The following is a 12,695-nucleotide window of genomic DNA, read 5'->3' on the forward strand; positions in this document are numbered from 1 at the left end:
GGAGTGGCACAAGTTTCTGCCGCTACTAGAGATATCAGGCATTTGTCACTGTTTGGGGGGCCATGTAACTATATGTGACCACTGGGATGTGGCAGGAGGGAGGGGGTTATCTTTTTTTTCAAATCATATCCAAGTCAATGAAGAAAAAAGTGAAATGTACAAATAGCTAAGAGATAAGGGAGCAAGCGGGAACTAAAGGTTCTCAGTATTAGCCCTATCAATACATGATAAAAGTAGCCACAATAAATACTGCAACTGTCTTAAGAAGGAAGGAGTGAGAGGCATAGAAAGAAGCCCAGGCAGAGTTCTTTGGATGATTTTTTCCTAGCAGCCACCACACATTATTCTGCCAAAGACTAAGATGATCAATGACACTGAGGATATAGAACACCTTTGATAGATCTGGGACATTATCAGTCACTGCAGATTAATGTGGGACTACTCAGAGACCAAATTCTGTTCAACTCCCCGCTATAAGTCTCGAGTAACCACAGTCCAAGGGAGCAGAATTTGCCCCCCGACCTGCAGATGATAATACGAAGATGTACACTAAATATAAAAGATCTACAGTGGAACCCTCTTATGTACAACCTGATTCTGAAACCCTCACGGTCATAAGTAGAATCAATGAAGTCAGTGACTACGCATCCAGTTACGGGTTGCAGAACTGGACCCATAAAATGGGGTTTTCAAAAGTGTTCACTGTTGGCCTATGTCAGCTCCCACAGAAGTCAGTATTAAAATTCTCTAACTTCAATGAGAGCAGAGTTAGGCTCTGAGAGGTTTTGAAAATCCCACCGATAGTGATCTTATCCCACAGGACATCTAATAATAAGCAGAAGTTCACTATAAATGGAATTCTAATTGGACAAGTGCAGTTCAATGAAGCACTTCATGGTTTTCATTTTGCTTTGATAGAAACAGTGGTTCAACCAAGTATAACAAAGTATAACTGAATTAACTGTAAGTGTGTTCGATTGCATTAAAAAGGAGGAGAATTAAGGAGTCTGATCCTATTAAAATCAAAGGAGACTTCATGTAAAACAAAATCGCAAGATAAAAGCCATAGGGGAAATAACTCAATATAGATATAAATTATGAGAATAGTATCTAAAAAGCAGGAATGATGAGAGATTTGAGGGTAGTGGTGTATTACAAATTGAATTGAATTCACTCTGATGTTGTTGCAAAGGTCAATTCTATTCTCTGATGTAGATGTATACAGAGATCTCTTACAAGACAAAAGATTTTAGTGCCATTTTAAAACATTCCTAGAATGCTATGGTGTTCTGGTGTTCATACTTCAGAAATGAAACTTAAGAAACATTAAAAAGTTATAAGAGGAACAACCAAAATGATACAGGTACTTAATAAAGGCCAAATTAATTTACATTAGATAGATAGATAGATAGATAGATAGATAGATAGATAGATAGATAGATAGATAGATAGATAGATAGATAGATAGATAGATAGGATTTTTAAGGGGGAATCATTCTATCTCTACATAAAAAAAGGATAATAAAATGAGAGGGGAAGGAATGGCTTACATTTGGATCCTAATTGCCCAGCAGCAATTGTTGTAGGTGACTCGCAAAGCCAACATGAAAACAGTGAAAGATTATTTTGAATGGAGATATTCAAAATATGACTAGGGGATCAGGGACACAGAGAAATTTGTTTTAACTTATCTTTTCACACAGGAAAATTTAAAACAAACTCTAGTATTTTCTGGTTGCTAGAGATATCACACAGTTATCATGTTCATTATGTGACATTAATGATACCATTAATTCATGGATTCTGAAATGTCTTTAGCAAACCAGGAAATACCAGAGGATTACCATCCAGATGAAAAAAATATTGAAAGGTAAATTTCTCCAGATATCTGCTTTGGTAAAGGAGATGATAACATTAACTTTCATACAGTTTTACACTGAGGATTTCCACTCCAGCTTTCATTCCAGATAAATTCCCAAAATTCTAACATCTTCCTTAAAAGGAGCTAAAGTGACACATGCATATAATAGTCACACAGCAGCTCAATCTTTCATTCCTGTGTCATTGAAATCAATGGTAAAGTTGGTCTTGGACTTCAATGGGGCAGGATCAGGCACTCATTTCCCTTGTCCATCCATAAGCCTCCCCTTATTTATTGCCATGCTTTCTGCTATGTCTAATTTAGAGTGTATCTCCTGGAGACGGGGACTTAATTTTAAATGGCCTGTGACACTGTATGAAAATTTAAAAAAATATCTGAGCATCAACTTTTCCAACTCTCCATGTTCACAGGCCATTCTCAGCCCTCTGCAGGCCTAGAGAAAGAATTCCACTGCTTCCTGGGCTTTTGCACAGTGCTGGGAAAAGAACTTGAGCAGCCCTAGACCTCGCCATCTTGTTTGGGGTGTTTTTTTTTTTTTGATTTGCTCATGTGCTCTCTCTCTCTCTCTCTCTCTCTCCTCCCCCTCTCCCCCCACATTAAAAGCAAAAAAAAAAAGTAGATTAGTGCAATGTTAGTAAACAAACTACACAGGGGGGAAAAGATGAAACAGGAAAAGTATAAAATAATTTTTGAAAAGACTAACAGTGCACTAAAGTTGGGTAGACTAAATTGTATCTGGTTTGCTTCTAATAAAGCTGGATAAGCAATTCAGAAAACAAACGTTAGCCCTACCTGGCCAAATTTATCACTGGTGTACCACCACTGACTTTAATGAAATTATACCAGGAAAGAAATTGCACAATATGCCTAAGACTGTAAGTACTGGGAACTAGTTGGGCATAAAGGTTACATGTCCTCAACACTGTGGTTTTCTTCATTATGAGGTGACTACATACTTACAAATAGTAAGGGTATTAAATGTATAGACTGTACCATTACCATATGACTTTGTAGGCATTACACATTTAATGCAATTACAGCTGTGATGTTTTCCTCAAAAATTAGTGATATATAAAAAACAATATCTGTAAATGTTACATCCTGATATTTGTGATTTTTTATTATTACAGTTCTTCAAAATTTTCTTTTCTAAGTAATGTGGTATTAGGATAGAATAGAAAAGAGTTGATAGAACTCACTGCAAAGTCAAAATGCATTACAGCTTGTTTTTAGTAGGCAGAAAAATCTACAGTACAGTGAGATGATGTTTGATCCTGTAGTCTTGACTTAAGTCAATGGAAGCATTGCCAGGCAAGGACTACCAGATTAGGCCATTAGCCTATACAACTCAAAAACTCTATGGCAACATGCCTCCAACATTTAATTAGGCACCAATTTAATTACGCACCAATAATGCTACTTTGAGAAACCTTTGTCAAGCAGACATTCTCTGCCTTCCAATATTTTTGAATTGGTTAATTCTGCATAAGCACTGGTATACAAATGTCAATTTTTTTCTGAACAATTTGTTAACATGTAAAGCATGTAGTTCAAAAGATGAGGATTCTTAATTTTCAGTTAATTGTACTGTGTACAGTGAATTGAAAAATCTTTATCTAAATATCTCTATAGATATAAATTCACTACATGTGTTTATTACAAAAAGCATGGCTTTCACTAGAGACAGCATGCTACTTCCCTTTCAATCTTCTGTTCCATTTACAATTACCGGCTCCTATTCTGACACTCTAGTGTGTATTCTGCCACTGCTATCACAACCAGAACTGAATCCTACATATTGCCTCTAAGGAGCTAAGTAAAGACAGTTTTAATAAATTGTGCAGTGGTCTAATTTAGTTATAATACTTTGCCAATCCTGTGGCATATAAAAATATGATTTTTAAAGCATCTTAAAAAGTCATTGCTAGTTTAAAAGTAGTTCACAGAGAAACAGTGATCCACACTTTTAAAAAGTAGTAATTTTTAAGAAGTGAAAATAAGTAACTTTCCCTGCAAGTAAGAAATAAAGAGAATCACTGAAGTCCTGACTGAGACAGGTACTGGAGAACATGTGTAACTTTAAGCATCTGAGTAGCATATAGACAGTTATGCATGTACTTAATACCTTGCTGAATTGAGACTTGAAATAAGTTTCATGGCCCATATGGGATAGAAACTGTCCATTTGTCAGAATATATGCAGTTTATGGAATCTTAATTTAATGAAGTCACAGGACTAAAATTCCCTAACAAGTAACAGTTGTTCAGTGTGTTGAGAAGCACAGCCAAGTGACCCATCACAGTCCCCATGTAGTACTAGTTTCTTTACTCCATGGAGAAATAAAGGGTGAGAGAGAAAAGTAGTGGAAGGAGCATGACACATTTCGGTTCAGGCACACTTCAAATCCAATGATAAATAAAGGCCCTGATCCTGAAAAGTTTTATGCCTGAAAGTAGTCTTACTGGATGCAGTGGGTCTACTCAAGTGCATAAACATCTTATTGTAGCTTTTCTAGAATCCCTCTAGCACTTCAGAACACAAACTTGATGGAATCTTCTGTTGTCACTGAGTCCAGTCCACATGCACTCCAATCACCTTCCCTCTCATTTCATTCCCCTGACCTCACTCATACACCATAGTAAACTCCAGAAACATCTAATGGGAAATAAGTTTAACATAAGTTAATTGAGAGACAAGGTGAGTAAGGTAATATTTTTTAATGGACCAACTTCTGTTGGTGGAAAAGACAAGGTTTTGAGCTACATGGCTCTGTGTAGCTCAAAAGCTTGTCTCTCTCACCAACTGAAGTTGGTCCAATAAAAGATATTACCACACCCACCTTGTCTCTCAGACTTTAAGGCCATAAGGGAGCATCATGATTACAGTAACTCCTGGTTACTAGGGTGGGGGGTCTCAGGAGGGGGCAGTCAGGGGACAAGGAACAGGGAGGCTTAGGTAGGGGGTAGGGTTCTGGGGGGCAGTTAGGGGCAGGGGTCCCAGGAGGGGGCCGTCAGGGGTTGGGGGTTCTGAGGGGGACAGTCAGGGGGTGGGAAGTGGGAGGGAGTGGATGGGGGTGGGGTTAGGGCGGGGCTCTCCGCGTCCTCTTTTTTGATTGTTGAAATATGGTAACCGTAGGCGAGGGGGGAGCCAGGGGGCGCATGCACGCATGCATCCGCTACAGCCTGCAGGAGCCCTGGGGGGGGGTGTCGGGGCGCAGCCTGGGCAGGAGGGGTGGAGGGCGCGGGTGCTCCCCGCTAGCAGCGTCGCCGCCTTTGCAGGGCTGCTTCCCCCCTGTGCTGCGCTGGCTCCTCCATGGCTGGGGCTCGCCACCGCTGCAAGCGGGACGCTCTGGCTCTCCAGTGCCTCCAGAAGGCGGCTCCTCCCTGCCGAGCTGCTGCAGCGGCCTAAGCCTGGCAAAGCCAGTGAGTGGACTCGGGCGGGGGCCACCGGGGTGGGGAGGGCTCGCGGGGGGGCTATGAACCATCAAGGGGAGTACAGGGGGCAGGGAGGGGGGAACCTGGTCTGGGGAGCAGCCCCTGGGCACGGCTGGCCCCTGGGGTCTATAAAGGCTTGTTGGGATTTGCCCCTCAATGAACTGATGTGCAAGGGGGGGACGCAAGTTGGAAGTTTCGCCTAGGGCGCAAAATATCCTTGCACCGGCCCTGTGCGATGTGTGTGTGTGTGTGTGTGTGTGTGTGTGTGAGAGAGAGAGAGATTCTGGGGGTTGGAAGAACCCAGCTCTGGGGAACTAGGTCCTGCAGGATAGCTCCACTGGGAGGGAACTTGCAGCAAGGAGAAATAGAGCTCCATATGTGTCACTTGTGTTCTCAAGCAGTACGTTGATAGAATTACAGAACCCCTCTGAAGAGTAACCCTAATAAATGAGCATACCCCAAAGTAACGGGCAAATCTGGTAACATTCTTCAGTTTCTTTGGCATACTAACAAGAACTGAGATTCCCATATCCATCAGTAGGGGGGTGTACATATGCCTAAGGGAGTCTAATTTGTACAATACCATTTAGTTATACAAGACAAGGACCATGTTTTTATACATATTTGTATAGCACCTCGTAAAATGGGGATCCAGTCCTGACCAGGGCCTCTGGATCCTATGGTCATTCCAATGCAACAAAAAACACTGCCTTAAAAGAATGGTATTAGGGTTGCAAAGTCAAGCTGTGACCGGGGTCCCAGTGGGGGCCAGCTGAGGCTCAGTTAGGCTTAACTGCAAAGAATGGGGCAGATAATCCCCAAAACTGGTGGACATTTTCAATACTTAGATTTACCAAGCCAGCATAAAACAGCTTCTTTATTACCTCACTGGTTGTCCAGAAGCCAACAACACAGTTCCCTTGAAGTAACCCAGCCTCAGGCCTCCATCCAGATACCCAAGTCAAATATGATGAAGATTTCTGAAAATCTTATTTCATCATATAAAAGAAAAGGTTCTAACAATCCCAAAGGATCAGACACATTACCTCCCAGGTTAATGACTATTCCAGATCTTACCCAAACTCACGCTACAGCCAATTCTTATTAACGAAACTAAAATTTATTTAAAAAAGAAGAGAAAGAGTATGGTTAAAAGATTAATATACATACATAAGTTTAATTCTTGAGGTTCAGATTCACAGCAGAGATGGTGAGGTTTGTAGTTGCAAAGAGTTCTTTTAGAATTTACTCCAGAGGTTATAGTCCAATGTCCAATATCACATTCAGGAAGTACCAGCATAACTGGGATCTCAGTCCTTGTGGCTTAGGCTTCCCCTGCATGAAACCTCAAGCAGTTCTGAGATAAACTGGATCAGGACCCAAAGGTCTTTTTGTACAGTGTTCTAGCATCCACTTGATCATGCAGTCCTGGGTAAACAATAGGCTTTTGATGTAACCTTCTGTTTTCTCAGCAGCACCAGTAATTAGTTACACAAATTAACATGGCAATTTATTCATTAGGCAGTCTATTACAAATTTCAAGGAGACATATAGACAATGACATTATTTCACCCAAGAGTCATCTAAATGTTAATATTCCCTTTTGATCTCTGAATTAATAGTTATAGTGACAGATAGGAATTGTCTGTTTACATGGCTATCCTCTAAGATACTAATTGTGTGTCAAGCATCAGAGGGGTAGCCGTGTTAGTATGGATCTGTAAAAAGTGACAAAGAGTCCTGTGGCACCTTATAGACTAACAGATGTATTGGTGCACAAGCTTTCTTGGTTGAATACCCACTTCTTTAGATGCATGTAGTGGAAATTTCCAGAGGCAGGTATAAATATGCAGGCAAGATTCAGTCTAGAGATAACGAGGTTAGTTCAATCAGGGAGGGTGAGGTACTCTGCTAGCAGTTGAGGTGTGAACACCAAGGGAGGAGAAACTGCTTCTGTAGTTGGCTAGCCATTCACAGTCTTTGTTTAATCCTGAGCTGATGGTGTTAAATTTGCAAATGAACTGAAGTTCAGCAGTTTCTCTTTGAAGTCTGGTCCTGAAGTTTTTTTGCTGCAGGATGGCTACCTTTACATCTGCTATTGTGTGTCCAGGGAGGTTGAAGTGTTCTCCTACAGGTTTTTGTATATTGCCATTCCTAATATCTGACTTGTGTCCATTTATCCTTTTACGTAGGGATTGTCCAGTTTGGCCGATGTACATAGCAGAGGGGCATTGCTGGCACATGATGGTGTATATTACTTTGGTGGACGTGCAGGTGACTGAACCGGTGATGTTGTGGCTGATCTGGTTAGGTCCTGTGATGGTGTCGCTGGTGTAAATATGTGGGCAGAGTTTTGCCTCCTCATGTGTATGCATTATGATGCAGTTTTTATTTACATAATCACATACTATTTTTCCACAGAACTCTGCCTTGTTCAAAGCTGGGGTCAACACTTCACTTTGGGTGAAATTCACTTTCCTCTGAGGCTAGGTCTACACTGCAGCGGGGTTCCGACCTAAGATACGCAACTTCAGCTACGTGAATACCGTAGCTGAAGTTGCGTATTTTAGGTCGGCTTACCTAGCGGTGAGGACGCGGGAAAGTCGACCGCTGCCGCGCTGCCACCGACTCCGCTGCCGCCTCCTGCCGAGGTGGATTTCCGGAGTCGACGGCAGAGCGATCAGGGATCGATTTTACCGCGTCTTCACTAGACGCGGTAAGTCGATCCCTGAAAAACCGATTGCTACCCGCCGGATCGGCGGGTAGTGAAGACAAAGCCTAAATGAATCCCAGGTAATCCATTTCTTTTCAGGAAATGTGTGGTGGATTCAGGAAATGAAACCCACGCCCTACCTCAGCCTTGGCAAGCAAACTATTCTAAGTAACCCATGAGAGAGTCTAAAAACAGGATGTTTTCAATACACTTAAACATGCTTTTTCATGACTCTGAAATACTGTACTGTTTATCATAGCACAAATATTCCTTCCCAGAAATCAGTAGTCCTAGCATGGTCTGTTAAGGCACATTTATTATTATTATTGGAACAATCTCATATTCCAAAATAGAAAATATACCTATCTCAGAGGACCCTGCGTGTCAAGTGGGACTGCCCCCATTGGCCCAGTGCAGGGTTGGTACACCTCATCACATGATTGGCAGGACTCCCTCTTGGATCAAGCAATTGGGGTTAGGGGGACTCAGTCTATGCCTCTAGAGCCTCCTGACTGGGGCAAGTAATCACAGCTGGGCTTTGACTCTCTGGACAGAGTAAAGCCAACAAATAGTCAGCAGCCACAGGGCGGGGCAGAGCCAATGCTCACTCTCTAGTCTTCTAAGGCTAGGTCTACACTACCCGCCTGAATCGGCGGGTATAAATCGATCTCTCGGGGATCGAATTATCGCGTCTCGTGGGGACGCGACAATCAATCCCCGAATCGACGCTCTTACTCCACCAGCGGAGGTAGGAGTAAGCGCCGTCGACTGGGAGCCGCGGAGGTCGATTTTGCCGCCGTCCTCACAGCGGGGTAAGTCGGCTCCAATACGTCGAATTCAGCTACGCTATTCGCGTAGCTGAATTTGCGTATCTTAAATCAAACCCCCCCGTAGTGAAGACCTGCCCTCAGCCTCCTGGCTGGGACAAACAATAGCAGTTAGGGGACCCTGACTCTCTGGGCTGCGCAGGGCAGGGCAGGGCAGGGCAGGGCAGGGCAGGGCAAGCAGTCAGGCTGGCCTTGGCTACACTGGCGCTGTACAGCGCTGCAACTTGCTGCGCTCAGGGGTGTGAAAACGCCCCCCCCCCCCGAGCGCAGCGAGTGCAGCGCTGTAAAGCGCCAGTGTAATCAGAGCCTGCAGCGCTGCACGCTCACTCACAGCGCTGCAAGCTACTCCCCTCGGAGAGGTGGAGTACATACAGCGCTGCGAGAGTTCTCTCGCAGCGCTGGCGGCGCGACTACACTTGCGCTTCACAGCGCTGCTGCGGCAGCGCTGTGAATTCCCGAGTGTAGCCAAGGCCTCTGTAGCCCCTGGGCAGGGTAAAGCAAAACAAATAGTCTGCAGCTCCTGAGCCTCCTGGCTGGGGCAGGCAATAGCAATTAGGGGGCTCTGACCCTTTAGGCAGGGCAGAGCAGTCAATCAGTTTATGGCTGTAACACCCAATAGCCACACCTAGTCACAAGTGCAGGGGGAGGGAGTTGGGGACCCTGGGCCCACCCTACTCCACTGGCAGGGCCGGTACAAGGATATTTTACACCCTAGGTGAAACTTCCACCTTGCGCCCCCCCTTGCACATCGGTTCCGCCTGCTCCCTGACTGCCCCCCGGGACTCCCCTTACCATGCCCATGCTGGTCAGACGCTGGCTCCACGTGGAGGCAAAACATGATGCTGGGCTGCCGTGCGTGCAGCCCCTCCCCCGCAGAGTGCTGAGGCAGCGGGAGCGGGGGGAGCTCCGGGAGGGGCAGCGGCGGCAGCTCACACTCCCGGGAGCCACAGAACCTGAGCGCGGTGAGGGGGGAGCCAGGGGCCGCGCCTGCCCCCAGTGCTCCCCCCGGCTCCCCTCTCGCCACGCTCGGGCACTGCGGCTCCCAGGAGTGTGAGCCGCCACTGCCCCTCTTGGAGCAGGCTCAGGGCCCCGTGCCCCGGCGGCGTCAGCGGCTCACACTCCCGGGAGCCGCAGAACCCAAGCGCGGCAAGGGGGGGAACAGGGGGGCGCACGGGGGCTGCCACCCGCATGCATCTGCTGCAGCCTGCAGGAGCCCTCGGGGGATGGGGGGGGAACCAGGCCACAGCCTGGGCAGGAGGGGCGGGGGGTGCGGCTGCTCCCCGCTAGTGGTGCTGCCGCCTTTGCAGGGCTGCTGCCCCCCTGCGCCGTGCCGGCTCCTCCATGGCTGGGGCTCGCCGCCCTCACAAGCCGACGCTCTGGCTCTCCAGTGCCTCTGCTTTTTGGCGCCCCCAACCACTTGGCGCCCTAGGCGACCGCCTAGTTCGCCTAGTGGTTGCACCGGCCCTGTCCACTGGGTTCCAACCCTGGGCCTCTAAAGCTGGAAAATTCCCAGTATCAGCTTCTAATACATTCCCTGGGTCACTTCCTACCACAAGACTCATCTCAGGCATCTTCTTGGCTGGCAGCAGTTCAGCATCCCAGTCAGTCTCTGCGAGTGAATGGTCATCACAGGCACCCCTGCAGGAGTCTACAGCACACATCCTTCCTCCTCCTCAGCCAGCCCAGACTGATCTGCGTTGCCTCCTTTTATCTGTCCCTTCCACCTGGAGCATGCGCAGCAGGGGCGAGGGGGCATGATCTTCTGGGCCCACAGTGATCTCCTGGGCCCACAGTGATTGGTCAGACCCTGTTGGCCCAGTGCGGGCTTGGTACACCCCCTTACAATACCATTAACAGAATATCTTCTCCAGCTTCTGTTTTCCCTCCTCCTCAGGGTTACTATGTTCAGTTGCTTCGCTTCTCTATTCTGAATGAACAAAAAATTGGCTAGATTTCTAGTTCCTGCACATGGAACTGGAGGGCAGATCAACCACAAGTTCTCCTTAGCCTCAGACATTGGAGTCTCAGCAGCAGACACATACAACAGTGCCCAGAGCACAGTCCTTGCAGTTTATCTAGCAAGCAGGGAGTTAACTCCCTGATTACACTTCATATAGGTGTATAGGGGAGACTAATGAAGGAGGGTTGATGACTGACTGCTCAATCAGGCTTTCAGAAGGAATATAAAAGTCTCCATAGAAACAACTATTGACACTACTCAAAAGCAGGAAGGATGCTTTTCAGAAGGTAGAGCTCCACCCACACCCAAAGGGGCTGTAGCCCAAAATGGTAATGTTAGACCATTTTGTTTTCTTGTTTTCAGACACTGTTCTATCTCCCTCAAACATAAAAACTGAAGGAAAAGACCTTGATGATTATGAACATTTTTTTTGGCCAGTCCATTCACTCTAACAGTTTACATACCACTGATCAGATTTCTATCAAAGCATCTTTTAGTCTCAGAGGCTAAAATTTTCAGACTATCTAGTGATTTAAGGTGCTCAACTTGAGGTTCCTTAGAAGCTTGATTTTCAGAAAGTGCTGTGAACCTGCCCTCTGAAAGTCAGGCCCCTTTAGGGCTCCTCAAGTTAGACACCCAAAATCACTAATGATGTCTTAAAAAATGCCACAGCCTACCAATGGACCCTCAGCTTCTGTGATTCCCTGGTTGCCTTTGGGATCAACCATGAAATGCTGTGTGGCTCTGTGGGGGCGGGTGGCACTCCTGGCCCTGTGGATCCTCAACCCCACAATGAGACCTATCACTTCCACAGGCTATAGGGTATGTCTCCACAGGTGCCAGGTACTCTCCTTCCTTCAGGCAGAGGGTTCTCTGTGATGTTCCTGCAGGAGATTCAAACTGATCCAGCTACCAGAGTCAGCTGGTGGCTGAAGTGGGGGGACAGGGTGTACTTCTGCTCCATGCACTCAGGCACGAACAAGGTGAGGCCACCCTGTTCTCCTCAAACCTACAGTCTGAGGTGCTGGAGGTTGCCAAGGTCACACTGAGATGCCTGCTGTACCTCCAGGTCTGTGTGGAGGGGCTGATTCTCAACCTGTTATACATCTATTCCCCTATACTGGGCCTGGAGTGAGTGCAGGGGTATCGGCAGGTGTCCACCTTCCTCGGCACTCTGGATCTTCCCAAGTGCTGGGTCCTGGGTGGAAATTTTAACACCACCATGGACATGTGGGACTGCACTGGGATAGAGAAGTGCCAGGCTGCCTTGGATGTCTTCAGGGAGATTGTCAACCATCATTTCCTGGGAGATATCCACCACCAGGGTGACTCTTCTACTTATGTCCAGGGGGAGGATACTTGTTCGTGCCACTCCCAGTTGAACCGCATTCACATTTCTTGATTTTGCATCTTGTAGGTCCACTCCTCCAGCAACAGGCCAGCCCCATTCTCAGGCCATCTGGTGGCTGTGACAGCCTTATTGACACCTGAGAGGTTGGGGCTAGCCTACCAGCATTTCAACAATAGTCTGTTGGAGAATGCGGGCTTTGTGGTGTCCTTCCAGGAGTTCTGGCTGGCCTGGTGGAGGTGTAAGGATAAGGCCTTTTCCTGTAGTCATATTGTAAGGCCTAAGGCCTTTGTCTACAGCCATATTAGGAGAGCAGCAGCCCATTAACTAAGAAACAGGAAGTCACATCCTCACATTCCATCTAAATTATAATGAAAGCAATGTAATATCGGGCTGTTAAGAAGGTGATCCTGTCCTAATAGCACTCACTATCACCAGATAAAGAAACAGATCTTAAGATGGTTAAAGAAAACTTAATTTGATAGCATTCTGTCTGGCAAGAAATCACTTATCAATAGTTGTGGTTGTGAA

Source organism: Emys orbicularis, chromosome 2 (genome assembly GCF_028017835.1).
Source record: "Emys orbicularis isolate rEmyOrb1 chromosome 2, rEmyOrb1.hap1, whole genome shotgun sequence".
NCBI lineage: Eukaryota > Metazoa > Chordata > Testudines > Emydidae > Emys > Emys orbicularis.